Raw genomic sequence first — 27,382 nt, 5'->3', positions numbered from 1 at the left:
CACACCCACCTGTGAATCCTTTGGCTGTGACTGCTTTTCTTCTACAAAAGTGAGTGGAGTAGTTGCAACAGAGAGTAGAGGGCCCCCAAAGCCTAAGTTGTTTCTTATCTGGTCCTTTCAGAAAAAGTTTGCTGATCCTGATCTAGATTATATCCAAAAGGGAAGAGGAGTTGGAAAAAAAGAGACTATAGGAGAAAATATGAGAAAAATATAAGAGAATTATAGAAGAGAATGGGGGGAGCAAGCAAATATATATATTTTAATTTTTTTTAAAGATTTTATTTATTTTAGAGAGAGAGCAAGCAAGTGAGCGGGTGGGGGGGGGGTAGAGGAACAGAGAGAGAGGACAAGCAGACCCTGTGCTGAGCCTGGAGCCCGGCGTGGGGCTCAATCTCACGACCCTGAGATTATGACCTGAGCCAAAACCAAGAGTCAGACGCTTAACTGACTGCCCACCCAGGTGGCCCAATAAAAGCATATATTTAAAAGACTGCATCACCGTCCTAGCAATCCAGTGAGGCTGGCATGAAATATGAGGAAACTGAGTCACAGAGGGCTTAAATGCCTGGATCAAGGTCATAGGGTCGGTAAATAATGGACCCAGGATGGGCACTCAGGTCTCTCTGACTCCAAATTCCATGCTTTTCAAAAACAAAACAAAGTCCGTGCTCTTCAACTTGATCCCACACAGAGAAGCCACTGTGTCATCAAGGGGTGAGCCCAACATGATTTCACACAACAAATAAAAATATCCCCTCATATGGAAGTTCTCTGAATACTACATAACATTTACAGGAAGGTACCTTAAACTCTTAAGAAAAGCCGAGTGCTTGCTGCAGCAACGAAGCTCAAAGACAAGTCCACCAGGGCTGTGGGCTCATCAAAAGCCACCATTCTGAGACACATGTAGAAATGTCAGAATTGCAACTGATGACAATAATGTCCCCTAGAACTAGGGCCACCTCTGAAACACATCGTAAAGTGAATCCAGTCTGCCTTACAAGTCCTCATCTTTCCTTTGGACAGTTCCCACAAATGACGAAACATCTCTGGGCCTTCACTGCCTCATCTTTAAAATGGGAATAACAAAAGGTAAAAATAAACAGAATGGGAATAGTTGGAGTACCTAGCTCATAGGGTCGTTCTGCTCTGATTATCAAATGAGATAATCCACATAAAGTCTTGCCTCATACCTGGGACAGAGCAGGTGTTCAATAAAAGTTACCTCCTTTGCTCTGGAGCTGCCCCGCAATGCCTACCTGGACTTTTTATCACAAAGTTTCCAGATCTAGTGTTTTATCTTCTGAAATAAAACTTACCAGTCCCATGCTCCATTCCCTCAAAGCTTTGTTGTTGCTGTTTTTTAAAGATTTTATTTATTTGAAAGAGAGCACGCAGGCACGAGCAGGGGGGAGGGGCAGAGGGAGAGGGAGAAGCAGACTCCCTGCTGAGCGAGGAGCCCGATGTGCGATGTGCGATGTGAGGCTGGATCCCTGGACCCTGGGATCATGACCTGAGCCTAAGGCCAAGCTTAACCTACTGAACCACCCAGGCGCCCGTCCCTCAAAGCATTGATATGTTTTAAACGAATTATTTCCGGGGGAATGGGGAAGGAGATGGATGTATAGTTACTGTTTCTGAAGGCATGTTATCCTCCCAGGAAAGATATTCAATAATATACATGGCCTGAAAGTTCTAGCAGTTTTTCAAAACCAAAATGTCCTGAAGCTTATTCATATTCCTCCCCCACGCTGTCCCCCATCCCACCCCACCCCTGCCCAGCTCCAGGTACCTAGGAAAGCCAGCATGTGCCTGGGCTTCACTCTGGAAGCAACACCCTGTTCACCTCCTCACCAGCCCTGCCTCTGCCCTCCCACTTCATTCCCACTGCCTCTGCCCCAATTCCTGTCACCAGGGCTCCCCTCCTCCACTTTCTAACTTGGGACTCCTGCCTCTCCAATAACCTGACCCAGAACTGGAAGGCCCAACATGGGCTGAGTCAGGGCCTGCACAAAAATCTCCCACGGCTCTCGGGAGTCGGGGTCCCCGCACCTGGTCTGGGCACCCAGGGTCACTCTGCCTGGCCTGGCTCCCCTGGCCAGCCTTAACTCCATGACCCTCACTACCGTCAGGGGCAGCGGTGTTAAGTATCTGGCAAGGAGCCACAGGCACTGACCAAGCAGAGGACAAGTCAGTGGGGCCCGGCATTAACCCTTTAATTTCTGGTTCCGGGAAGGGTCTGGCAGACGACACCGAGGGGAGCAATGGGTACCAACCAGTACAGCACATTTGAACACCTGATGACTATCAGACTTCCCTGGGGCCAAACAGAACTTTCCATTCCCCTTACATGCCCTTCACACGCCTCTCTGCATTTACAAATCTGGCCCCTTTTCACAGACCACCCTAACCACCACGTTTGCTACATATGCCTCATAGACATCACCTTTCTCTCTTATTTTGAATTCCCATAGCATTTCCTTAATGTGCCTGTTCGAGCACAGCACTGCCCCCATCACATGACGGGTACCAGCATACATGCGTTAGATAACCTGGATTTGCAAACGGACAACCCACAGACTCAACTCGGCTTGCAGATACTTGCTAAACCTGAATTACTATTATTTTTTTTTTTAGCAAGAGAGTTCAGATTTCAAACCTCTGTGTTTCTGGCTTCTCTTGAGCACGGGTGAGCAGGGCCATGCTGGGCTTATGGGGCTCTGATGGGGGGGTCTGTACAGCAGCTGCCCCCAGCAAGGGGCTGGAGCTGTCCATTTCCCCACATGCCCCGCCCCACCCCCCGCCTATTTCTCTCCTTTCTGTTTCCAGCCTGCTCCCTGTCAGCATTTGTTGCAGCCCTGCTATAACAAGGCTGAGGGCAGAAAGCATCCCTTCTTAATCTTTATAGAGTGTGATGGTTAAAATCACAGACTTGGGACCCAAACCAGTTAGGTTCCTGCTTCATGCTGCCACTCATTAGCTGTGTGATTTTGGCAAGTTACTTAACCTTTCCCTGATGCGGTTTCCTCTTCTGTAAAATGTGAATAATAACACTGTAGTACCTGCTTTATAGGATTCTCGTGAAGGTTAAACATGTTAATACATATCAAGTACTTAAAAGAGTGCCTGGTGTGTAGGAAGAAATCCAGTGTCAGCTTTATCCACTCCTAAGAGTTACGGTAGAGGGAGTAGACTATTCCTCACAGAGCCCAGCATACTTAGTAGGTATATACAAGCACAGTTGGAGAATAAATGAAGACCTCAAATACTATGCACAAGAGCCTCACAGAAACTCTGGGCTCACCCAGATGAAGGGCTGGTAAGATGGAATGCCCACCAACATGGTAGCCCGTATGAAATATCAAGGGGCTACTGGACATTGCAGGGCTCCCTCAGTTTGGGCCTTTGGAAAAACATCTATGCATATATCCCAGAAAAATATTATTTTATTGAATGGTGGAGATCATAATGGTAATTATCCAAGTAGCAAAGAGCATTTCAATAAGATTGGCTGACTTCCAAACAGTGGCTCTGAACAATTTCCCTCTAGAGATGCTTGGGGACAATATGGTGGAAGGGAAGGGAATGGCTCGAGGTCTTGGCGTGGAAGTGCATCTGCAGAGAATCTCCTTATTTTTACTCAGACTGTATGTTCATTTTGAATAGCTGGAGGAGGATTAGTGGATGGAAATTATGGGGGAATTTAAATTTTCTCCCTGAACCAGACCTCTTCCAGGTTCAACTTGCAGTCTACATCAATGACCATATACTTGTTGAAGGAATTAAATAGTAATGAAAATAATACTGACATTCAAATGCAGAGAAAACAGATATTCAGCTTCTAAAACATCCAGCTCTCTGCAAGGTCTCTCAAGAGGAAGATGTAATGGAGCATACCAGGGTGTTCTTGGCCCTATCCCTGAACTTATCGTTAAGGATTCTAATTAAAAAGTGATTTGTTTCTCTATGGTGGATACTTTATGGAGGAGGTTTGGCTAGGTTCAAAGCAGAGGAGGAGTGCTCCATAAGGGAACTTTATCGTCCTCACACAAGTCCAACAGCTGGAAGAGATTTTATACCCTTTCTCATTAAGGTAGATTTTTTTTTTTTTCTTTTTGGAATCCCTTCAGGAATGACCTCAGGGAGAATGATGTCAGTGGATCATCATCCCAGGGCCAAAAGTTCTTCCTTCTAACAACAAGACCCCAGAACCCCATCTAGAACTGACCCACCCAGACTTGGGCGCCTTTGTCCTCAGGCCACAACTCAACCCTGACTTAGGGGAAAGGTGAGCTGGGATGGTTTTGAAAGCCCAGGTCTGGCATAGTCTGAAACTCATGTGATAACAAGTTCGCAGCCCTTGCGAATTTGGAAGCTCTCCAAGGAAATTTCTCTCCAGAGTACCAAAGGAAGCCAAGAGAGATTACAGCATCTGGGACCACTGCTGCATATCTGAAGGTGATGATTGTTTAGGCAAGTGATTTACTGGTGACCCGCGGGGAAAACAAAGTCAAGCAGAGGAGGGGACTGACGTGGCAGGGGGCGCAAGCCAGGAGAGGCTGTGTGTATGAATCACAGCTGGCCCTGCACCAAGACCAAGTACCTGTAGTGAAGTAAAGGGACACTGGCAGAGAGAGCAGGGGAACCGGGTTCTGGTCCCAGCTCTGCTGTGTCTTTTCTATGTGACCTGACTCTAGCTGCTTCTTTGGACCTTGTCTTCTCCCTCTGTAGGATGGGAGGGAGGAGAGGAGGTCAGAAGTTAAACCTCAAATGCCTTCAGGGACCAAGCTGGGAATGTCAATGTGTGAAGGAACTCGGGTGAGGCAACAGGGAGGCAGGGTCTGTTGGTGACCTCGCTGATCGGAGTGCATGCTTCTGGCTAAAGGCTCTCAGGTGCGTGGCTATGAAATCACGGCTCTAGTTACCAGACCTCTGGTCCCAAGTGACCTTTGGACTATTACCTTCAGACCCAAGGACTGGGTGGTGCCCAGGGCCACATTCCACTCCAAGACTCTGGCATCTGAGATCCTCAAATTGGTCCAGTAAAGACGCACATCACACTCTTGCCTTAAATACAAAGGAAACGGGGTCAAGGACTGTTTGCGTTAAAAGTGTGGGCTTCAAGGCAATCTGGGCTCAAGTCCTCTGCTCGGTCACAAACGACGAGTCCTGTTTGTACTTCCGAAATTCAGTGATTCTGCAAACCAAAAGATTTTCTTTAGGTTTGTGGAAAATTCACTTGGTGGCAAAGCTGATCAGAACTATTTAGAGATATTATTTATACCAGGGGTCAGCACATTTTTTTTTTTTTTCTGTAAAGGGCCAGACAGGAAGTATTTTAGGTTTTACGGGTCTCAGCTGCTTAGGTCTGCCCCTATAGCATGAAAGCAGCCATAACAAGTGGGAGGGGCTGTGTTCTAATAAAACGGATTTACAAAACAGGTGGGATTTGGCCTTACGAGCTATAGTTTGCTAACCACTGATGTATATGATTTGGTACGAATGTATACACGTTTTGCTGCAGAAATATTAATGATTCTGATTATGATGGCTCTCCTCTGAAAATGTCCTAATTCCTGAAACCTGAAAAAATGTTACCTTCCATGGCAAAATGGACTGTGCAAATCTAACTGAATGAAGGACCTTGAGATAGAAGGTGAGCTGCATTATCCGTGTGGGCCCACTGTGATCACAGGCGTCCTTCCAGGAGGGAGGGAGAGGGCTCAGAGACACACGAGCCAAGATGGCAGTAGCAGAGGTCAAAGAGAGCGAATAGACTAGAAAAGGCTAGGGGCTGGCTTTGAAGCCAGAGGAAGCTCAAACCAAGGAATGCAGGTGGCCTCTAGCACTGGAGAAGGCGAGGAGACAGATTTCCTCTAGAGCCTCTGGAAGGAACACATCCCTGCCAACACTTTGATTTCAGGCTTTCTGACCCCCAGTAACTGTAAAATAATAAATCTGTGCTGTTGTAAGCCATTAAGTTGGTGCTTATTTGTTATAGCAGCAACAGAAACGAATACAGAGATATAGTGTGACATACGGTGTATGCACTAAATTTCCTTTCTGAAAGAGAAAATTTTGAATATAAAACTCTTGTCCTGAGAGTATCAGGCACTGGCTTGTGGATTTATGGGTGTATGATCTTGTGTCAGATCCTTCATCTCCTTAAATCTCAGGTTCCTCATCTATAAGATGGGTATAAAATCACATCTTCCCTCAAGGTCTTTGTGAAGGACATGGTGATGCTCTTCCTAAATCCCCCTTCAAGGAAGGCCTTGGGGCCCAAGGGATCAGAAGTGCTATTGGTAATTCAGCTGAAAACCCATCAGCCCTGAGGGATTGTCTCAGCTGCAGAGAACCCTTGAGGGAGGAGGCACATCTATGTCTGATTGATACGGGGTTTATAAAGGCCTGGCCATTTCCAAAGAGCTGAGACTCAGAATTTCTAATTGTCAGCAAACATTTCTCTATAAACTTTTTAAATGGGGGAGTCAATGTGGGCATTTCAAAACAGTTTGCTAAAGTCATAAGACATACCTAATCTTCCAAAATTTAGGTGGAGCTAAAGATTATGGTAAATTTTTTTTAATGAAGAATAGTTTGCTAACTAATTATATAAATTCAAAATATAAGTATTTTAAATTATTATAAATAAGCCAGTGTATTTTCAAACAGGAGGTTATTGAAATAACACAAGAATCCAATCAAATGATAAAAACATGAGGATATAAAAAAGGAAGGGGGGAACGATCAAGTCTTATCAATTGGGTAAGCCACATCTACAAACTTCAGCTAACCCTCAAAGGTGAAGCTGGATGCTCATGGCCCAACCATGGTATATAATTGTTTGTCCTCAATCTAGCTACCACACTTCCTGTAGCGTTAGCCTGGGGAGACTGTATTGAACTTCCAGCTAGTATAACTGAACTTGCATCCACAGGCTCAGTGGGAAGCTGGTGATGGGAAATTTATCAGAATTTAGAAACTTCTAGAAAGAGATGAGTAAAGGAGGGGAGAAGCTGCTTCAACCAATCTAGTCTTCTTCCAAAACTAGGTGGAGAGTTTGGAAAAAGAGGAACCCTAACAATTTCAAATCAAGACAGCTTAACATGGAAAAACTTCAGGCAACAGAAACTTTTCAGAAGAAAAAAAATTCCATGGCCATTCCATGGACACATTGACTAGAAGCCCCTGGCATTCCTATAAGTTTCTTTTAGGTATCCCAGAAACACCGGCAGTCATTGTAGCCTGGACATTTCCTATTGTCCCTTCCAGATCCATGCTGTACCCTTTCCCATCTTGCTCTGTGCCCTGTTCATATCTTCCCCCAGCTGGGTCAACCAACAGGGAGCGCCAACAAGAGGACGGACGCTAGAGGGAGGGAAGAGAAGGAGGTCAGGAGGGTGATTTGCCCACCCTCCTCCTCGAGGCCTGCCATGGTGGCAGCATCCCTCATATTACAGCTTTGTCAGATGGCCCTCTCTACAAAAACTCTCTCAGTTTCAGGGTTCCAGTGAGCCCCTCCACCCTCCCCACTTCCCTGACCAGGGATGGTAAAAGCCCTAGGTAACTGCACTCTCAACCGTTTTGATGTCCCTACAGCCTGCCTACACTTTGTAAACAGTCTGTTTATTAAATTCTCCCCAAGGTGCCCGTTTGCTTCCTGCTGTGACCCTCACCGATATAAATGATATGGGCATTATTAAACACCTGCAAGAACTGTTTCATTTAATCCTCTTCCCCAAGAATTCCATGAGGTGGGTGTTATTATTCCACCTTATAGACGATGACTCTCAGATCTAGAGAAATTCCAAATCACCCACCAGAAAATAACAAGCCAGGACCTGAACCCAGGCTGTTTGAGCCCCGACTACGATTTGAACCGCCACGCTCTACGGCTGTGATGGTTGTCCGACCTCACTGTGCACACGACTTCAGCAGGTCAATAATGTATTTTCAGAAACTGGTTACCACCCCTCAGCACCAGAGATTAGTAGCTGGTCTACACCTGATGAAAATGAACAGCATTACTGCTGATGACCCTCAGAGGTTCTCACTGCAAGCAGCCCTTCCTCATCCTTTTCTGATGGGCTAATAAAAGTGTGGAATCCGTGAGGTCTGCAGGTGCTGGAGTGTAAGTGGTAGCAAGAGAAAGAGAGCACAAGAGAATGAAAAGGTCTAGACAGGCAGGTCATGCTTAAATATCAAGTCATTCCTACCCAGTCTTTGGTCTTCAGTAAGAGGGTGGCCGATGTACACGCTTTGAGTGTTGACCTTTGAAATGGAGAGCAAGTGTTTATAGGCAGGATCTCATCTCTTGTCTGACAGAGGGAGAGGCTTATGTGCTCTGGATAATGAAATTTTTGTCTGCCAAATTAGACCAGCCAGCGGCCCTTTATCTTTAAACCAGTGGTTCTATAAACTGCAGTCCCCACTTAATGCCGCCATAGATCTTTGCAGCCTCACATTTCTTTTTCAAAGCCTTCTTGAATATCTTGCACATACAGATGACCTTTAGACTCCATTTAGTAAGTTCTTAAATCTATCCTATCCTGCTGGGATTTGGGTTGGAAAAGTGTGAACTTTACTATTAATCTCAGTGAGACCCATTGTTGTCTCAGTTAGGCTTCTTTGTTGCGGGCAACAGAACCCAACTCTGGCCAACCTAGGCAAAGAGGAACTTTTCGAAAGGATGTCCAAGGCTTGTGGAATTTACAGGAGACCTCCATGATTTATGGGGACTGGGTTTAGGACAGACAGGAACCAAGGAAGCTGCAGTCTGGAACCTAGAACAGTCTGATTCAAATGCTTTTAACTTCACGAGAGACTTCGAGACTGTTCCTCCTCTTGTACTGCTTGGGACCCGAAATATGCAGAGAAAATGCCTGGGGAACTCAGCTGAGGTCTTATACTCCCTCTCCCACATCTCCCCTGCCCTCTTCACCAACTGGCTTTCCCTATGGGAAGTGGTCACCAGGAATTGCCCTCTGGAGAAGCTGCAGTCAATGGCCATCTTTATCCCCTTGTCCTACACCAGAAGTTACCTACATGTTCACCTACATACAGACTGCTCCTCTCCCTGGCCAGTGGGCTACCCTCAACCAATGAGGGACAGGGTCTGGAAGATCCACAATCCAGCTCCCGTGCCCTTCAGGAAGAAATTTCTTAAGTCTGTTCCTTCTCAGAAGGTCCTCAGTGTGATTGAGCCCAGGTGCCCACAATGATGACTGGAGTTTTAATGCAAATAAGAGACAGTCTCTTCCTCCTTTTCATGTCGTACTTCCATACTCTCTCAGGGTTTCCTGGAATCTTTTCCCAAATAACCACTTGCACTCAAATCCCTGTCTCAAGGTCTGCCTTATAGGAACCCAAAGGAAGACATTTTAATCAGACTTTCTACATCAGGGGAGAATCGCATCCCTGATAGGAATTCCAACTGCAATGAGGCAAAGGGAAATGAAGAGTAACTGCAAATGACAAACAACTGCCACATCCATTCACAACAATTCCAAAAAAAAAATTTTTCTTAAGATTTTTAAGAAGGGGAAAAAATTATAGAAAATGTTTTGCTTTATAAGTTTTTATTTTGCTATTTTATTTCAAGATGAATTAAGGAAGATTCTCAAGTTGTACCATCATGTTTTTAGAAGTACATCTGTATTAGTTATCAATTGCTATTCCCAAAACTCAGTTGCTTAAAACAATAAACATTTACTATCTCACAGTTCCTGTGGGTCAGGATTTTGGGAGCAGCTTTGTTGGGGGGTTCTGGCTTAGGGTCTCATGAGGTTGCAGTCAAGATGTTGGTGGGGGGCTGCTGTCATCTGAAGGCTTGACCAAGGCCTCCAGGATGGCTCATTCCCATGGCCGTTGGCAGGAGGCCACAGCTCCTCACCACATGGACTCCAGACATGGCAGCTGGCTGCCCTGAATGAGTGATCCAAGAATAGTTCGATGGTGGAAGCTGTGGTGTCTTTTAGGAGCCAACTTTGGAAGTCACATCATTCATTTTTGTAGAATTCTACTGGTTACACAATTCAGCCCTATTCAAAGTGGAAGCAGTGGACATAAGCGTGTAAATATCAGGAGGTAGGGAATACCGAGGGCCATTTTTGAGGCTGGCTATGTAGTACCACTTTCTTCTAAAGCAGCCAACTCTTTTGGAAGTCTTTAAAAAAGTGACTGATAATTCTACCGAGTGGAGTCAGGTACCCACATCCTACAACTAGTGGGTCCACAACTAGATGCCTTAGGGTAACAGTTTAATATGTAGCCCAATTGTTTTGTGAAAAGAAGGACCTCAGTGCAGTTCATTTCACTTGTGCTTATGCTTCTGGCCTGGAGTCTGAGGATAACCAGATCTCCAGAGTTGGAACCAAAATGTGACTTGTGCTGGATAGACCTGTGTTTGGATAGACAAGCTCTCCCCTGCCAATGCTTCCCTTCCTCCTCCATGGGGATCAGATCCTAAAGGCCAGCAAGAAATAAACAAAAGAGGGAAAATTCCTTTGTCAGCCCACCAGAACCTAGTAAAAACAGAGCCATATGCTGCAGAACCCAATCCGGAAATTCCAGCTTGACATAAAAAATATAAAATACCATCCTCAATGAGCCAAGCCTTTATAAAGAAGATGAGTGACTCTGCCAACCCAAATAAGTGGGAAGGCCACATGAGTTAAAGCGCCAAGCACATTTTAGAACTACCCTCCCCCCCACAACCAAATCATAAATCTAATGTAAGGAAGGCCTGTGGATAAGGGCCTGGCAGATTATCTTTCATGGAATTTCTCTTACTCACCAAGAGCCCAGGGTTCAATCTGTGCATGTTGTAGATTTTACTGACCCAGAGCTCAAAGGGAGAATAACATTGTTACCTGAGAACCAACCCCTAAAAATAGACTCTAACAAGGGCATTTCTCTTCATGAGAAATGGAAATTACAGGTATTTGGAAAAGCACTGAAATTTATACAATAGCACTATCATATGCATTGATTTAAATAGTGGATCATTTTACCGCAAATTTGTGACATAAATACAGGGATTCAGATGACAAAATGCCAGAGATAAACAGCATTACAAAGCTCTTTCACAGAAATGCTAATTGTGTGCTGAGTCCCTCACTCAGTAACTAGCACTAACAACCATGTGGTTGCTCAGGCCAGAAAACTGGGAAGCATCCTTGACATTTGTCCTTCATGTGCTCATGCTCCACTTCTAATTTATTATCAAGGTTTCTGCATCCTACACCTTCCTCAATGTTTTCCACACCTCTCCATTCCACCAGCCCACTCAGGTCTTTTGCTTGGCCAGCTACAGACATCTTGAAACTCTTTTCCCAGCTTCTAGTCAGGTCATGCCCCTCCTCCACAATAGTTAGCATTTGTTTCTGCTGTAACAGACAAACTCAAAAGCATAGAGAAGTGTGGAGATTAGCAATTCAGGGGTGGTATGACATTCCTCAAATTGCCAGAGACACAGCTTTCATTCTTGTGTTCTATGGTGTGGCTTCTAGTCCAAGGTCACCTCATGGTTCAAAATGGCTGCCAGAGCTCCAGCCAACACATCTGCCTTGCAGCTAGCAGGAATAAGGAAAGGGTTGAACATGCCCTCTCCTTTAAAGGAGGCTTCCCAGAATTGTACACACAAACCTTTACGTTGCATTGTCCATAACTTACATAACCACAGTTGGTGGCAAGGGAGACTGGGAAATTTAGTCTTTATGCCAATCACATGCACAATACAAATCAGGGCTGTCATTACTAAGGAAAAAGAATAGAGTAGTAATTAGGAAGAGCATGTTGGCAATTCCCCATTAGGGACTTGATTCTCCCCTTATGCAGAGAGCCTGGTTAAGATGTCTTAGTTTGGCTTCCCCTAAAGCAGACCTTGAGACAGTTTGTGCTCCTCCCCTAACACATCATCTCAGCCAGAAAATTCTCTTTATATGCCCTTTGAAGACTTACTCCTGGAGGCCCCACAGGCCATGGTAAAGAGTTTAGTTTGGTTGTACAATGAGAAGCCACTATTGAGCTTTGAACATGAGAGTGACAAGATCAAACTGGTGGTTTTCAAAGTTCCCCTTGGCTACTGTGAGGGACAGACTGTAGTAAAGCAAGCGCCAAGCAGGGAGACTATCTGGGAGAATATTACAGGACTTCAAGGGACAGGTGAAGGCATCTAAGTACGGATGACAGCAGAGAGATGCGAGAGAGGGACAAACTTGGGTCATATTGTGGGTACACAGTCAACAACACTAGCTGTTGGAAAGGCCCCAGGATTTTGGACGGGGACACCACTCACTGAGAGGGGACTGCCTGGGGGAGGAGCAAGCCCATGGAGGAAAAAAATCAAAAGTTCTTCTCGTGATGAGTCAGCAGTGCCTAGCAGGCATCCAAATGGAGATGTCATGTAGGCAGTTAATACACGAGTCTGGTGTGCAAGCATAGAGTCACGGGCTAGAGGTATATTTTTCAGATTCATGAGCACATGATGATATTTAAAATCACTGACCTGGGTAAGATCACCTGTGGAGGGTATAGATGAAAGAAGAGCCAGGAGAGGAGGAAGGGGGAGCTGAGGACAAAGCCTTCATGTGCTCCAACATGTACCAACTCTGGAATTAAGGACATGGATCCTGGAAAGATTCAGTTCCCCACTGTGTAAAATGGAAACACATCTGGGAAAGTGCGTGGGACAACACACAGTGCTTTAAAAATGGAAACAGTCCTTATTTCTGCATCGAAAGGTAAACAATTTGAAACTGATTACCTTTATCCAATCAGCTGAAATGTTTTATAACCAACTGTTAGAAAAATAAGTTGTGGTTTGATTGTGTTTAATATAACTGTTTTGAGCTTGCTTACTTTTTTCGTATTAGTTTATGTGTTTAGGAAGAGCCCATGAAACACCATATAAAAGTAAAAATTGTTATTAAAAGTGTTCATAAAAGCTCCTTCATAGTTCTCTTGTTTTATGTTACAAATGACATCCCTAAACACCCCACGGAAAAGGATTTGGAAGATAAACATTTAAACGAAGAGAAAAAAAACTTTTTTTATATTGAATATGACTCATCATACTTTTTACATTTTTCTGTATATCACAATAAAAAATGAAAGGCAAAATGGCTAATATTTCTTAAGCACCTACTACATACTGTGTAGTTGTATGTGATTATTATTGTGTACTGTGATTATTATTGTGTACACTACTTCATTTGATTTTTTTCCAAGTCCCGTAAGAAGTGGGTATGAGTCAATGCACGTTACATGGAAGAAACTGAGGCCCAGAGAGCTTGAATTATCTTGCAGGCCGGACAGTGGGAGAGCTGGTCTGTAAACCCAGCTTAGGGTGGCTCTGGAGCCCATGGGCTAATCTTTTATTCTACTGTTTCAGAACTGTGATCTATGTTGCTTCTTCTATACTTTCTTTCCTACTGCTGCTATAACAAATTAACACAAACTGGGGGATTTAAAACAATGCTAACTTTTTATTTTACAGTTCTGTAGTTCAAAGTCCAAAAATAGATCTTAGGGACTAAAATTACCATGTCTACAGAGCTGGGTTCCTTCCAGAGGCTCTAAGGGAGAATCTATTCCTGTTTGCATTATCTTACAGAGTTTTTGATTCAGGGGGTTAGGGTGAGGCATGAGAATTTGCTTTTCTACCCAGTTCCCAGGAGATGCAGACACTGCTGGTCGGGGGACTCTGCTTTAAGAACCTTAAATATAAGGCTGAACATTTTATTCCCTCTGTTAAAATAGTGTGTCTTCTTGTTTTCAAGATGGCCCCTGAGTGATTCAATGGCCTTCACCAAAATAGTACACACCCAGATCCACGAGTTTGGTTTGGTATGTCAGATGGCGGGGAAATAAGTCCAACACCCACTTCCAACCTGGACCTTTCCATGAGATTGAATCCCTATTCCTCAGCTCGTGGCCCCTTCCAGCGATGAAATCAGTATGGCATCTGCTTCCGTGATCACACTTTTTTCTCTGGCTCTGACCCTCCTTCCTCCCTCTTATCTTGTGATTACCCTGGGCCCACTGGGATAATCGGGATAACATTCCTGCCTCAAGATCCTTCCCTTCACCATGCCTACAAAGTCCTTGTGCCATGTAGGATAACATATCCACACGTCTCAGGAATTCCATGGGGACATCTCTGGGAGCCATTATTCTGTCTACAATACCTGCCTACCTGCTCTTTCATGCTCCTATCATTCCATTTGAAGAAAAAATCATGCTAAAGCATTTCGAGTTCTTCACTCAGTGTCAGGTCCTCTTTCTGGGCCTTTGCCCACCTGTATCTGTCAGTATTTTTAGCACAGAAACCATAGGCCCTCAACAGAATGGGGCCCCTTGCTTTCTGATGAACTGGTCCCTCCCATTCAGTTATTGTTTTCAGACTGGGTACTCAGACACTGGAGAAATGTGGGGGAAATGCGTGCTTCCCCTGACATTTGACAGTCTGGAGACAAGACTGCTCCCCCTTTCAAACAGCTCCCCTCACCTCCATGTCTCCTTCCCAAGGAGGATCCTGATTTGAGTGCAGAAAGACACTTTGCCTTGGCATTCAAGACCCTTCGTGGTCCAACCGCATCCTCCATCCCCAACAACACAGCCCAGCTCAACCACAGCCAGCTCCTCTCCAGCCCTGAACACACCCTGCCCTTCCACATATCACTCCCTTTGCACACACACCACTCCTTCCAATGCCCCTGGACTCCTCCGCTGGGTGAGAATGGACTAATCTTTGAAGAGGGCCCACATGCCATGCCCTTCAAGAAAAGGCGATTCCCCTCATCAGGATTAGTGGGACCAGCCTCTGGGTTCCCAGTGACTTTGTTCATACCCACTGTTAAGGCAGGGATCCTTCAGCTCAGCTCAAATTAGGCAGGTATAGAGAACTTCCAGACTCAAGAAGCGGATGTTCAGGAGCAGGCCTGGCTTCAAGCATGGCTGGATCCAGGGTCTCAGACAATACCATCAACTTCATCAGTTTCCTCTCTCCTTCTCCCTCATCTCCATTTCCTAGTTCTGTCCTTTCCCTGATGTCCTCTTGTATGCAGCATGGGACAATGACTGCCATCTACAAGTAATCCCAGTTTAGCAAGCCAGGTGGAAAACGAGACCCTCTCAATACATAGATGGCGCTCCCAGAGAGGTATCATTGGCCCCATTGTTCCCCTGCCCATCAATGAACCCAATATTTTGGCCAGAGAAGATAAACTTTTCAGTCATTGGCCGCCTGAGGTCATGGGCCTAACTTTGCATTGAGGATGCAGGGCACTTTAGATCAGCTTCCTTGGGACCCAGAGCATGAGGAGGGGATACCCAAAGAAACATGCCGAACAGACCAAAATTACACTGCCACAGACCCCCACAGCCTGGGGTAGGACCTACCACTTTATCTGTTTATACAATTAGCTATTACTAATAATCACTTTGATTCTATTACCTGAGCACACACTTTTCATTCACTGAACAGCTATTAACTAATTGGCTACTGTGTGCCAGGAACTGTGTGGGGCGCTTACCTGGACTCTGTCTGACTCCTCACAACAACCCTGCAGGCTGAGCACTTTCATCACCCGCCCCGCCTGCTACCACCAAGGACAGAAGAAGTGAGGCTCAGAGACCTCATGTGGCAAGCCAAGGCCACCAAACTCTGGGTAAGAAATTTGAACCACAGGTCATTAGGCTCTAAGGACTAGAGTCTTCCCCCTACCCTGTGCGAGCTTCGTGAGGGCAGGGCTTGAGTCTTGTTCGTCTCTGTTATGTCCTCCAGCACCTAGCTCACCGCAAGGCACCCCAACTGTGCTCAATAAATGTTTGTTGGAAGTGTGAGTCAGTGAACGGAGGAATGTCACACTTGATGATTCTCTGCCTGAGATATTCTGACAGGAGGTAGAGCTGCGTCAGTGGGATCCTCCAAGACCCTGAGGAGCATCAAAGGGGACGGGGAGAGAAGAGGGGAAGGGAATAATGACTGGGTCTCAGTTTTGCTGAGACCCTCTTAGTTATTCTGGGCAACGGGGTTATGGATTGAACTGTGTCCCCCCTATATTTATATGTTGAAGTCCTAGCCCCAGTATCTCAGAATGTGACCATATTCGGAGAGAGGTTCTCTACAGAGACAATCAAGTCAAAAGGAGGTCATTAGGGTGGGCCCTAATCCAATATGACCGTTGTCCTTTTTAAAGGGAGAAGTACGGACATACAAACTTCCATAAGGAAAGACACTGTGGAGACACAGGGGGAAGGGAGACAACTATAAGCTAAGGAGAGAGGCCTGCACCAGCTTCTCCCTCACAGCCAACTCTGACAACACCATGATCTCGAAATGCCAGCCCCCAGAACCACAAGACAACACATGTCTATCATAAAAACCACCCCGTCTGCGGTGCTCTGATATACCAGCCCTAGGAAACTATGTACGTAGACTTATGATGTGTGCCTACACACACCCTCGCACACATTTTTTTCATTAAAATAAAAAAAAAAAAACCCTAGTGAAACAATGAAACAATAATGGACACTTAGCAGATAAATCAAATTTCATTTACAGTCATCATACCCTCCCCACAACCATTAGAATAAATGGGCCTCATTTAAAAGAAAACAAAAGAAAACAAAACTTTCTGGTCTCCCACTTTCTACAGAAAAGGTTCACTCAGGAGAAACCACCATATGAAATCCAAATTTATCTGGGTTTTACTTGGAAACAACCTCACCGGAATGCAGAAGTGGAGCAAGGGATGCGAGGGACCGTCTGGAAGCCGTGTGCATGCTATTGCTGGGGAGGGAGCCCAGGGAGGAAGCCAGGAGCTGCAGAGGTAGAGAAAGGCCCCGCGGGCCTCTAGCCCTCCAGGTCACCCTCCCCATTCCCCACTCTCTCTCCTGCTTCCTGGGATCACCTCTCAAGTCAATCCCCTGCACCCAAACCCTTGACTTTGGGCTCTGCATTCAAAGAAACCCAAACTTAGGAAGATTAAAAATCACAAGCAAGCTTAGCAAATGTCAAGCAGGCCTCTTTAAAATGCCCACTGTTATCATTATTCACCTGGGGTCTGTAGTTCGTGGGCACTGTGAAACCTTGCTTCTAAGGTGGGCGATCTCAGAGACTTAGCTCGTACCCAACAACCTCGATATGCTTTTAGTAAGATACCACTTTAGGCCTAAAAATGGATTAAGTCCACCTGTAGACTGAGGTCACTTGATGAAACCAAAATTTGTTCAAAATGGAAATGCCTGGAAATGAAATGGAAATTCTTGAAGTACTTCATCAGGTCAGATGAGAGCATTTTACCTCCTAAATGTAGAGAGTTGTGGGTGTCTAAAATTATAAACCTCTCCCTGTTGGTTTTTATGTTCACGGTCTAAGGGGGAAATGGTAAAAGAGAAGTATGCACAACAGCCCAAAACAATGGTGTGATATTTCTAGTACATAAAGGATTTTTTATTGTACGTTTCCAGTGCTCATTTGGCTTTGTATACAAATAGCTACAGGCAAGCCCCCTTGTAACAGAAATGTTGCTGAGATTTGCAATAGGACAAGCCATTTGACTTAACTAAAGACTGAAGTACACAGTTGGAAATGACTCTGGAAGTGGCTCTGGGTGTTAGGAAACCTTGCTATGGTAGCTCCAGAATCAGACTGGATTTAAAAAAAAAAAAAGACATTGGTTTTCTACAACATGGCCATTTGAATAGAAACCAATTACCAAAGTATTTCTGCCTAGCAGTCTCCAGATCCACGGTAAAGAAGAGCATTTTAAATTCAAGCACAATCAGTGTGGCATGATTCCTGTTAGCTAGTGATTTACAGCAAGCTACCCCTAGGTCGTCCAGCCATCACTGAAGAGCCAGCTAGACAGGGGGTTACCAGGGACTCCAGGGGTCAAAATTGGAAGAATTTCAACTCTGAGAACCTTCTATTTCCACATGTCTTAAAAGAGACAAAGCAAGAATAACAACAAGCCTGGGATTGGGATCCTTAAAACAACACTTCTCCTACTTTCGTGTAGATTTGAATCCCCCCACCCCGCCCAGGGATCTTGTTAAAATGCAGAATCTGATGGGGGACCGGGGGAGGGGGTGTCTGGGTCAGAGCCTGGGAGCCTGCATCTCTAACAAGCTCCCAGGTGATGCTGATGATTCCCCGACCACATTTTGAGTTATAAAGCTCTAAAGACCAGGGGTTGTAAAACTGACTCCCAGGAGTCAAGAAGTCTGGCTCCAAATTTTGGTTCCACTCCTGGAAGTTTGTTAAAGTCTCTTGTCAAATCACAGTTGGAGGTGTGTGAGGCCACCATCTCCAGAGAGGCCAGAGAGAGACAGAGACACTGCGAAAGACCCTATGCAACTGTTTCTCTTTCAGTGAAATCAGAGAACAAAGCTAATTCCTCCAGCTACTCTTATGATTCCTGTACTGAGAGATGCTTTAATGAAATAAATACATTCTTAGTCACCATTTCCTAACTAAACTGTCAGCACCCAGACCCTGTTAGCACAAGAATCAGGGAGTGTTAGTCCTGGAAGGGCCCCTAGAGATCAGTTTATCCAATCCTCCCCCCCCCCCCCAGCCAAATATAGGCCTGAAAAGCAAACTTCAGGGGACCAGACTACTGAGCAACGCTTTTCAAAGGAAACCATTAGGAGAGGAGTCTCAGCCTGTCGACGCTGGGCTGGAAATACGGACGATCTTTACTTTTGTAGTTGCTGCTATCTATACTGCCCTGTGGACACCTGTCCCCCCCAAACCCCGACTCCATCCCTGCTGCCCCGAGTGATAAAGGATTCCTTAACTGACTTTTCATCTCATTCCCTAACTTTGCCATCTGATCATTAAAGCTGGCTCGCTTTGGATCTTAAGGCTTAGCCCTATTCATCTGAAAGCTTGAGTCTAACATTTGATTGAAAGACTTGTGTACTCCTGCCCAGGATGGCCTGAGAGTGGTGTCTGGGGGTCTGCACTGACCACAGAGGTTGCCCCCGTCTCCCACACAAGCCCCCCAGTGATGGAGCGAAAGAAGGAAAACAGGCTTCCTTTTCCTTTTGCAGCCCAAGCCGAGCTTGCAGCCTTCTCCTGCTTCGATGTTTCTGGGCTCTCTGTAGCGCGATTCCAAAGACTCGTTCTTCGTGAAGTGTTTGGTGAAGGTTTTAAAACGGGCGCGCAATGTCTCCAGATGCGCTCCCCTTATAGGCCAGCCTTCGTGACTTACTTTAAGGAACAGAATGCTGCAGAAATTATGCTGGGGAACTTCTGGGCTAAGGCAGAAGATGCCCTCCAAATTCCGTCCAGCTCTGTCTCAGGGGCACTCGCCCTGGGACCAGCCACCACGCTGTGAGGAAAGCCAGCGGCTGATGGGGAGGTGGCCCAGCCGGCAGCCCCAGGGAAGGTCCCAGCCAGCAGCTGGCCCCCACCACACATGCCAGCAAAGAAGCCCTCATGTGATGCCAGCCCTGGCCTGGGAGGCCCCCTCGCTGAGGATGAGGAGATCAGAGACAAGCTGTCCTTGCTGAGAACCACCCAAACCACATATTCCCAGCAAAATAAATCCTGTTGTTTTCTTCGGCTCTTCAGTGATGGGGTGGTTTGCTTATTTATAGCATTAGATAGCTAAAGCAGCAATCACTGGTCCTCTGGGAAGCCCGGGGGTACGTCCCTGCTATATAGACCCTCGACACAGAGATCTGGCTCAGGCTCAACGTCCTCCTGCCCCACCCCCACATTCTGCTTTGGGCCATCTGTCTCACAGCTTCTTGTTGCTGAGATCCCTGTGCCCAGAGGGCAACCCTGCTGGTGGGAACAGCCAGCTACCTTCACTGGTAGCACGGACCCACGTGTCTTAGTCTGGGCGCTCTGCTATAACAAAGCACCACAGACCAAGCGCCTTATCCACGACAGAAATTTATTTCTCATGCTGTTTGGATGCTGGGAATTCCAAGATCAAGGTGCTGGCAGATTTGGTTATAAGAACATAAATCCCATTCATGAGAGCTCCACCTTCCTAACCTAATCACCTCCCAGAGGCCTCACCTCCCAAGAGCATCACACCTTGGGGGTTAGGATTTCAACCTGTGAACTGGGGAGGGGGAGGTGATGCAAACGCTCAGTCCATAGTACCATGGGAGACTGACTTATCCTTGGTAGGCTGGAAGGTGGGCCTGCAGACTATTCCATTTCTTCCAGCTCCTTCCTGCCCCTTCTCTACACTCAGGAGCCCCTGGCCCAGAGCTTGACAACTTTGGGCCTAAAGGGCCATCACCAGTCTCTGACTTGTCCCACACTTTTCATCTTGTAAGACATGGAGGGGCAAAGGGGAAAGGTGCTCCTATTCCACATACATCTGTGGCTCTCAAATTACTACCTCCCTCTCTCTTCTTTTCTATCCATGGACGGCAGTGGAGAAAGGGTGCTGATGACAGTGAGGATTCTGCCAAAACAGGACTACTCACAAGGCCTGCAGGGAAGTGCCTGGTCTCAGTAGCTAGTGGCTCTCAAATCTGGGTTGAGGTGCACTTAACCACGGTAGCCATGTATGACTGTACCAGATGGACACTGCACCACTCTAGGGCAGAGGTCTACACATTTTTACTGTAATAGTAAATATTTTAGGTTTTGAAGACCACATGGACTCTGTCTCAACTATACAGCTCGGCTGTTGTAGCAGAAGCAGCTGCAAACAACGTATAAATGAATGGGTATAGCTATGTTTCGATAAAACCTTACTTACCAAAACAAACAGTGAGTAGATTTGGCTTAAGGCTACAGTTTGTCACCCCTCGCTCGAGGAGATTCTATTCACAAAGCTCAACATGCACAGCCCGAAGCTGTGGCTCTGCTCAGCACTGTCCACCCTTAGGGCCTCAAACTGGGAAAACAAGAATAGTCGCAGTGAGTGCCTACCACCGCCATCCAGGTGGAGCGGTTTTCAAGGGCACAGCAAACTCCTCCGTGCAAACTGTGGGATCTTCCTTACCCCTTAGGGGGACTTCTTGGATGCTCTACTCTTTCATTCATTGAAAAGAAACCTTCTATGCACCCAGTGTGTGTCAGGCTTATGCCCAGTGCTGGGAAAGTAACAGAGAACAAGGCAGACACAGCTCCGGCCTCCACGAAGCCTGCAGAATGGCGGGCGGGCGGGGAATGGACTTTGAATGGGTAGTTATAAATGGGATGAGTCTTACAAAAGGGGAAGCTGAGAGACAGTGGGAGCTATTACAGGAAGACAAGGCCATCTCAGGGGCCTGGGGTGAGGAGGAAGCAGAGGTCTTAAGGATGAGAAGGAGTTAGCCAGGCAAAGAGTTAGAGGACAAGTGTTTCAGGCAGAGGGACCAGCGTGTGCAAAGTGAGTGGACAGCATGTGTGAGGAGGGTAAACCTGTAGGGACCTCTTAAGCCACGCTGTGTCTCTCCCCCATCTACCTTTGCTCTTCTGCAGATAATCAAGACCAAGATCATACCTGGCATCTCTCATCAAGCCTGAAAAGTTGTACTACTGGGTACCACAACACTGCAAAACATTGGAACTATTTGCTAATGCTGGGAAGTAAAGGGATTTCGAGTAACATCTGGATCGCTGGCTTCTCAAAAAATTCCCGGACCGCAAGTCCAATTCCTACATGGCAAAACTGGCTTGGAGCCGCTGACAGCTGCCCCCTCAAATGGGACACACACTCCCCATTGTGTCCCAGCCCCCGTCATTCCCGGTCACCTCACATCACTACTGACTCACCGCCCGTGACCTGTCTGGCCCAGGCAGGCATCTGACTGCTTACCCCGGCAAATCTCATGCCACAGAGGGAGACGTGGGTGGATTCAAGAGGGTGAGAAAGGTGTAGTTTATGGGGACCCACTCTCTAAAAATAAACGTGCACTGTGGCAGAGACGAATTATGCATGCCTCGAAAACCCAGTCTGCGTGGCCTGATCTGCTGAATTTCCCAGGTTATGCTCCTGAGACCCAGGCTGGATGCTGAAATAGGAAATCTCCTTTCAGAGCCCTTGCAGAAACCCTGCCGGGGTCTGAGGACAGCAAAGGAAGGCTTCAGAAAGGAGGGACTGAGCAGGAGACAGGCCCCAGTGGATGCCTTCTTTTCTCAGCAAATCAGGGCTCTGCTTCTCCAGAAAATCAATTCTGTGGTATGGAGGCTATTCTCCGGGGCAGAGTTTATCAAAGCATGTGCCAAAGAAGAACAGGAGATCCAAACCACACTGATGGGCGTTTCAGGAATAAACAGTCCTGATGCGGGAGAAATGAGGTCTTGCAGGTCCAGTTCCCCAGGGGCTGCCCCTGAGTGGAGAGAGCCATGAAGGGCACACTCCCGGGACGACCTATAAAGCAAATTCCCACAGGGGCAGCTTTGGGCGGGTCCCGCAGGGGAGCTCTGGGCTCTAAATTAGCCTCAGAGCTGTCCCAACTAGGACAACATATTGGTCATTGGTTAAGGGCTGCCCGGGGTGGGGGGGGGGGGTGCGGGGAGGGGAGTAAATTCCAAGGCATCATTAGGTCTTATAGCCAGAGGGGAGTTCTCTGAAGAAGAGCCAGGGGTGCCATTAGAAATGACAGCATGATAAAACCTGGGGGGAGCGGGGGGGTGCACATACAAGAACCAGGGCTCTGAGGGATCCAGGTGGAGTCTGCCAGGGTCTACTACCTGCAATTTGACATGACCCACAAAGCTAAAAATGTCTCCTGGGTGCAGAACTTCTCAGAACCTTTAATGTGATCATTACCATCTCTAGGGGAAAGGAGATGATATATAGCAGTTCCTGAACCTATGAGGCTCACTTTTTCCAGAATTCCTACAGATCACAGTTTGGGGGGAATAGCACTCTTAGGTGTGTGCATGGTGGGAGAGGAGAGCAAGAAAGGGTTTCTCTTTCAGCCTCAACTGAGTGCTGTCCTAAAGTCCTCTGAAACCTCGGGGGAAGCCAGCCAGCCTGGACTCCAGGCCTTCCGGGGTGCTCCTTACCCACCATGGCCTCCTGGCCACCATGGCCTCCTACCCCCTACTGGATGCTCACTCTAGAGTGCCTGCAGAACTCCAGGGCCCCCTGGGGGCCTTCCAAGCACAGCCCTTTCAAGCTTCTTTCCGCTCTTGGAAACCACCACATCCTTCCCTGACTTCCAGAGCACTCCTGACCCACCTTTCACACGTGACATCAACCAGACTCCCCATCTCCACTATGGCCAACATCCGGCTACCCATGGGACGTCACTGAGGCAGAGCTGGGAGACGTTCAGCAACACACTCCTACATAGCACTACAGACACAACAGACGTACTCAGCTCCCAGAGCCAGACAATGGTAACAGGAAGTATACTCATCACCAAGTACTGATTACCTTTGTTTTCAGTATACTTATTTCATTGTAAGTTTCTGTCATTTAATATTTAGCATTTGTGTTTCACAACCAGCTCTCAAAATCCCTGAAAATGTAACAACCGGCTCTTGGGAGCGTGGCCGCAACACACTGCCACAGGAACCAGAGTTGAAGAACCCCGTTGATGAGAATTGCATGAATACTCTGTTCCCGGACAAAATGCTCATCCTTGCAAAATTTTCCCAAAATTCCTGGAGACTTTAGAGACATCCCAAAATCCATCATGGATTTTGGAGAGATCCCATCCCCGTATTTCGTCCTGTGCTATCAGAGCATCTTCAGGGCTGGTAGGAAAGAGGGAAGGAAAAATCAATATAGTTTGAGGAAAGGAATTTTACAGATCTTTCCCATTTCCGAATCCTCAACCTCCGCCACCCTTGCCCCATGCCTGATAGTGATGAGGGGTGCCACCACCACAGGATTCGAGAAGTTCCATGTCCTCGTCAGCTCCAAGCTCTTAATCTCCCTCTGGAGCTATTGAGGCCCACCCCAGCTGGTACTATCATATCAGATTCGGTGACAGGCACCTCGAGTCAAGGGAGGAAACAGAGGTGTCTTATCTCCTTTGCCCGCATCTGGCTGGAAGGCGAGCTGTTCCCTCTCAACGAAGGGCAGTCTTGAGTCACTGTGCTTGGTTTAGAACAAGAAGTCACTGCCCTTAGCAGACTCAAAGCCTTACAGGGTCACGGGCAGGCAGGGGCACAGGAACTAAGACAAACAGGCACTGTGCTCTGTGCTTTAGAACCGTCAGCACAACAAATCAGGGAAGGTGGCTACATCTGTGCTCCTGGTTCAGGTGCAGAGGTTCAGGAAATGAACTGGCCCACGGTCGCACACAGCGGTGGAGCCAGGATTCAAAGGCAGGTCCATCCAACTCAAAGATCAGGCTCTTAACTGTCCTGCTATTGTCCTCACATTTAATCCTCACAGTAGCCGGTGTCCCCATTTCACAGATGATAAGACTGGGATAATCACCAAAATGCTCTGAGCCCCAGGAGGGGGCATCCAGGACTGGGCAAACCTCTCTCCTAATGCAGCAAGGGGTCTGTAGCCTTTGTAAGACTGTGTTCCTGCGAGGGTGGAAGGAAGAGGAGGAGGAAGGGAGAGACAGGCAAGATCAGGGGTTGAGCAACAGGGCAGCAAGGGCATGACGTGAGCAGGAGCAGCACCCGCAGTTGGCAGGCAGGCTCCTGCCTATGTCCGGGTAGGGGAAAGATTAAAGGGGGGGTAGGGGAGAACGACAGTAACTCCCAGGCGCTGCGGTGAGGTTCACTGGTGTCTAGAGATGAGATCAGGAGAGCTGCTCCCCTTGGTTCCCATGGCAACCAGGCCGCTGCCTGCCCACTCCCCAGCTTCAGTTGCACCAGGAGGTGGTGTAGGGGTGGGGGGAATGTCACACAGAGGTGGTGATGTGGCTGCAGTTACCATCACTGACCTCCATGATTCAGAGGGTTACCCGGTGGTAACCATGGCAACCGGCCCCAGGAGCAGTCATTGAAGAAGATGTTCATCCCACCCAGTGGGCAGGGCTGAGAAGCCAACACCACGCCCACGGCAGCCTCGCGTGTGTGGGTCTCCACCCCTGCTACTCCAGGCATCCTTGGGTCAAATCTCTTCACACGTGAGCAAAACTTGGGCAAGTTGCCCAACTGCCCTGAGTCACTCACTCCGCCTGTGTTCACAGCAAGCCTTCAGCCATCGTCACCACGACCATCCTCATCATCAAAGAGCAGGAGGTGTGACTCATCAAGGAATATGTCAGACAGATCTGGCTATGAACCCCTGAAAGTGAGACAAGCTACTGTCCTCCCGAGCTCCCAGCTTCCTCACCTGTCAACTGTGGGTCTGTAAGCACTTTCCCAGTTGTCGTGGTATCTGACCTGCTATGTGTCTTAGTTTGGGTTTCCCTAAGAGCAGGGCCTGACATGGGATTTGGGTGCAGGTAGTTTATTTGGGAGCTAACCCCCCAGAAGCACAAGTCGGGGGCTAGGCAGGTGATATGGGGGAGCAGAAGGGAGAAAACTCAGAGGGAGCAGGTCACCACCATCCACATCTTCAAGAAGCGTGTAGACTGTGCCTCAGATTTGTCCCACTGAGGGACAGAAAGTTGGGGTATTTATCCAACAAATGCCATCCCCCAGCAGGGAGAGAGAGGCCAGGTTGAGGTGGGAGCCATCACTGCTTTGGGCAAAGGCAGAGGTGGGCAAGGGGGAGGATGGGGGAGGGTAAGAGCTAGAAACAGAAAGAACAGAGCTAGAACAGAGGTGGTGCTCAAGGAATCCGTAGCTCTGTGTTCATTCCCCAAACAGCGATGTGTAACCGCTCTGACCTCCGCCGCCCCACACAGACATTTTTACCTTGTAGAAGCCGCTCCTGTTCCCACGACACTAACAAAGTGGAGAGCCTGGGCTTTGGCGTTGTTGCCACGGGTCAGCCCGGGCAGGAGGACCAGCTCTGCTGCTTTAACTAGCTGTGAGGCGTGGGGCAAGTGCCTTGAGGCCTCCAAGCCTTTGTCTGTCCATCTGTAAAAAGGGACAATAATAGCACTTCCCTCACTGGGCAACGTGATGAGAAGTGAAGAGACAATATATGAAGGGACGGCAAAATGTTTCTAGAAAGGCTCAGATGGTAAATATTTTAGGCTTTGCATACCATATGGTCTCTGTTGTGACTCTTCAGCTCTGCCATTGTACCATGAAGGCAGCTGTGACAATATGTAAACATATGGGTGTGCCTGGATGCCAATAATACTTTATTCACCAAAACAGGAAGTGACCAGATCTGGCCAGGCGCCCATAGTTTGCCGATCGCTGGTACAAAGCACAGAACAGAGAAGGTACTCAATAGGCGGGAGCTGTAATTATTGCCACAGCTTAGAAGGAACTTAAGCCAAAAGCTCTCCGTGGCTTAAGAAAGTCTCAACGTCATCCCCTTTCCATGTTGCTTGTCGACCATTCAAAGCATGAATATGTGTTCTAGCCCTTGCCACTCAAAGTGTGGTCCGCATACCAGCAACATCACCATAGCTTAGCGTTCCTTAGAAATGCAGACTCTTAGGCTTAATCCCAGATCAACCAAGTCAGAATCTGCATTTGAACAGGATCCCCGGTGAGAGGAGTGCACATTACAACTGAGGACACACTGTCCTCGTTGGTCCCCAGGCCTGCCCTTCCCAACCACACAAGGCCTTCTCTGCTCCGGCCTTGAAGCCAGTTCCTCCAGGCTGCTCACCACCCCCTATTCTCACTTCCTAATCTGGGTCCTTTTTTTTATCTCCATCCCAGGCACACTCCCCAGCTAGGCCCAACTTCGCACAGTCAGCGGGGGTCAGCAGTGCCTTTCTTACTAGCTTCCTTGTCTCTTCATTCTTCTCTCCTTCTCCCTCAGCACTCTGCCCGTCCCGGGCACTTGCACAAACAAATCCTCTGACTCGAGTCTCCTGCTGGGGGCTGGTCCAGCATGGTGCTGCCCAGTACTGTAACCACTCACCACCTGTGATGACTGAGCACTTGAAGCGTGCTCGTCCGAAGTGAGATGGGCTGCCTGCAAAATACACACTGGGTTTCGAAGGCTTAAAAAGACTAGAAAAGGAGAATGTAAAATATGTCCATACTTTTTTTGAGTATCAATTCCATGTTGAAGTATTTCAGATATATTCAGTAAGAAAAATAGTTAAAAAATTACTTTCACCTGTTTCTTTTTCCTTTTTTAATGCGGCACCAGAAAATTTCCAGTGATAAATATGGCTGGCATGATCATTCTCTCTGACACCACTGGTCTGCTGGGACAGCGTAAAGATTAAAAATGCAGGTACCAGAGTCCAACTGCCTATATGCTGTTAAAGAAAAGATAGTAAAGAAAGACTTCATTCAAGACAAGTGCAACAGGGGAGAGAGATCAGGCTCAATGTGGAAGACAGCAGGACCAGGAGGGATTTATAGCCAGAGAGAGAGAGTTGGTGGATGGAAAATTACTAAGAGGGGATATCA

The sequence above is a fragment of the Halichoerus grypus genome, chromosome 1 (assembly GCF_964656455.1).
Source record: "Halichoerus grypus chromosome 1, mHalGry1.hap1.1, whole genome shotgun sequence".
In the NCBI taxonomy this organism is placed as follows: domain Eukaryota; kingdom Metazoa; phylum Chordata; class Mammalia; order Carnivora; family Phocidae; genus Halichoerus; species Halichoerus grypus.
Note: the sequence above shows the minus strand (reverse complement) of the source record.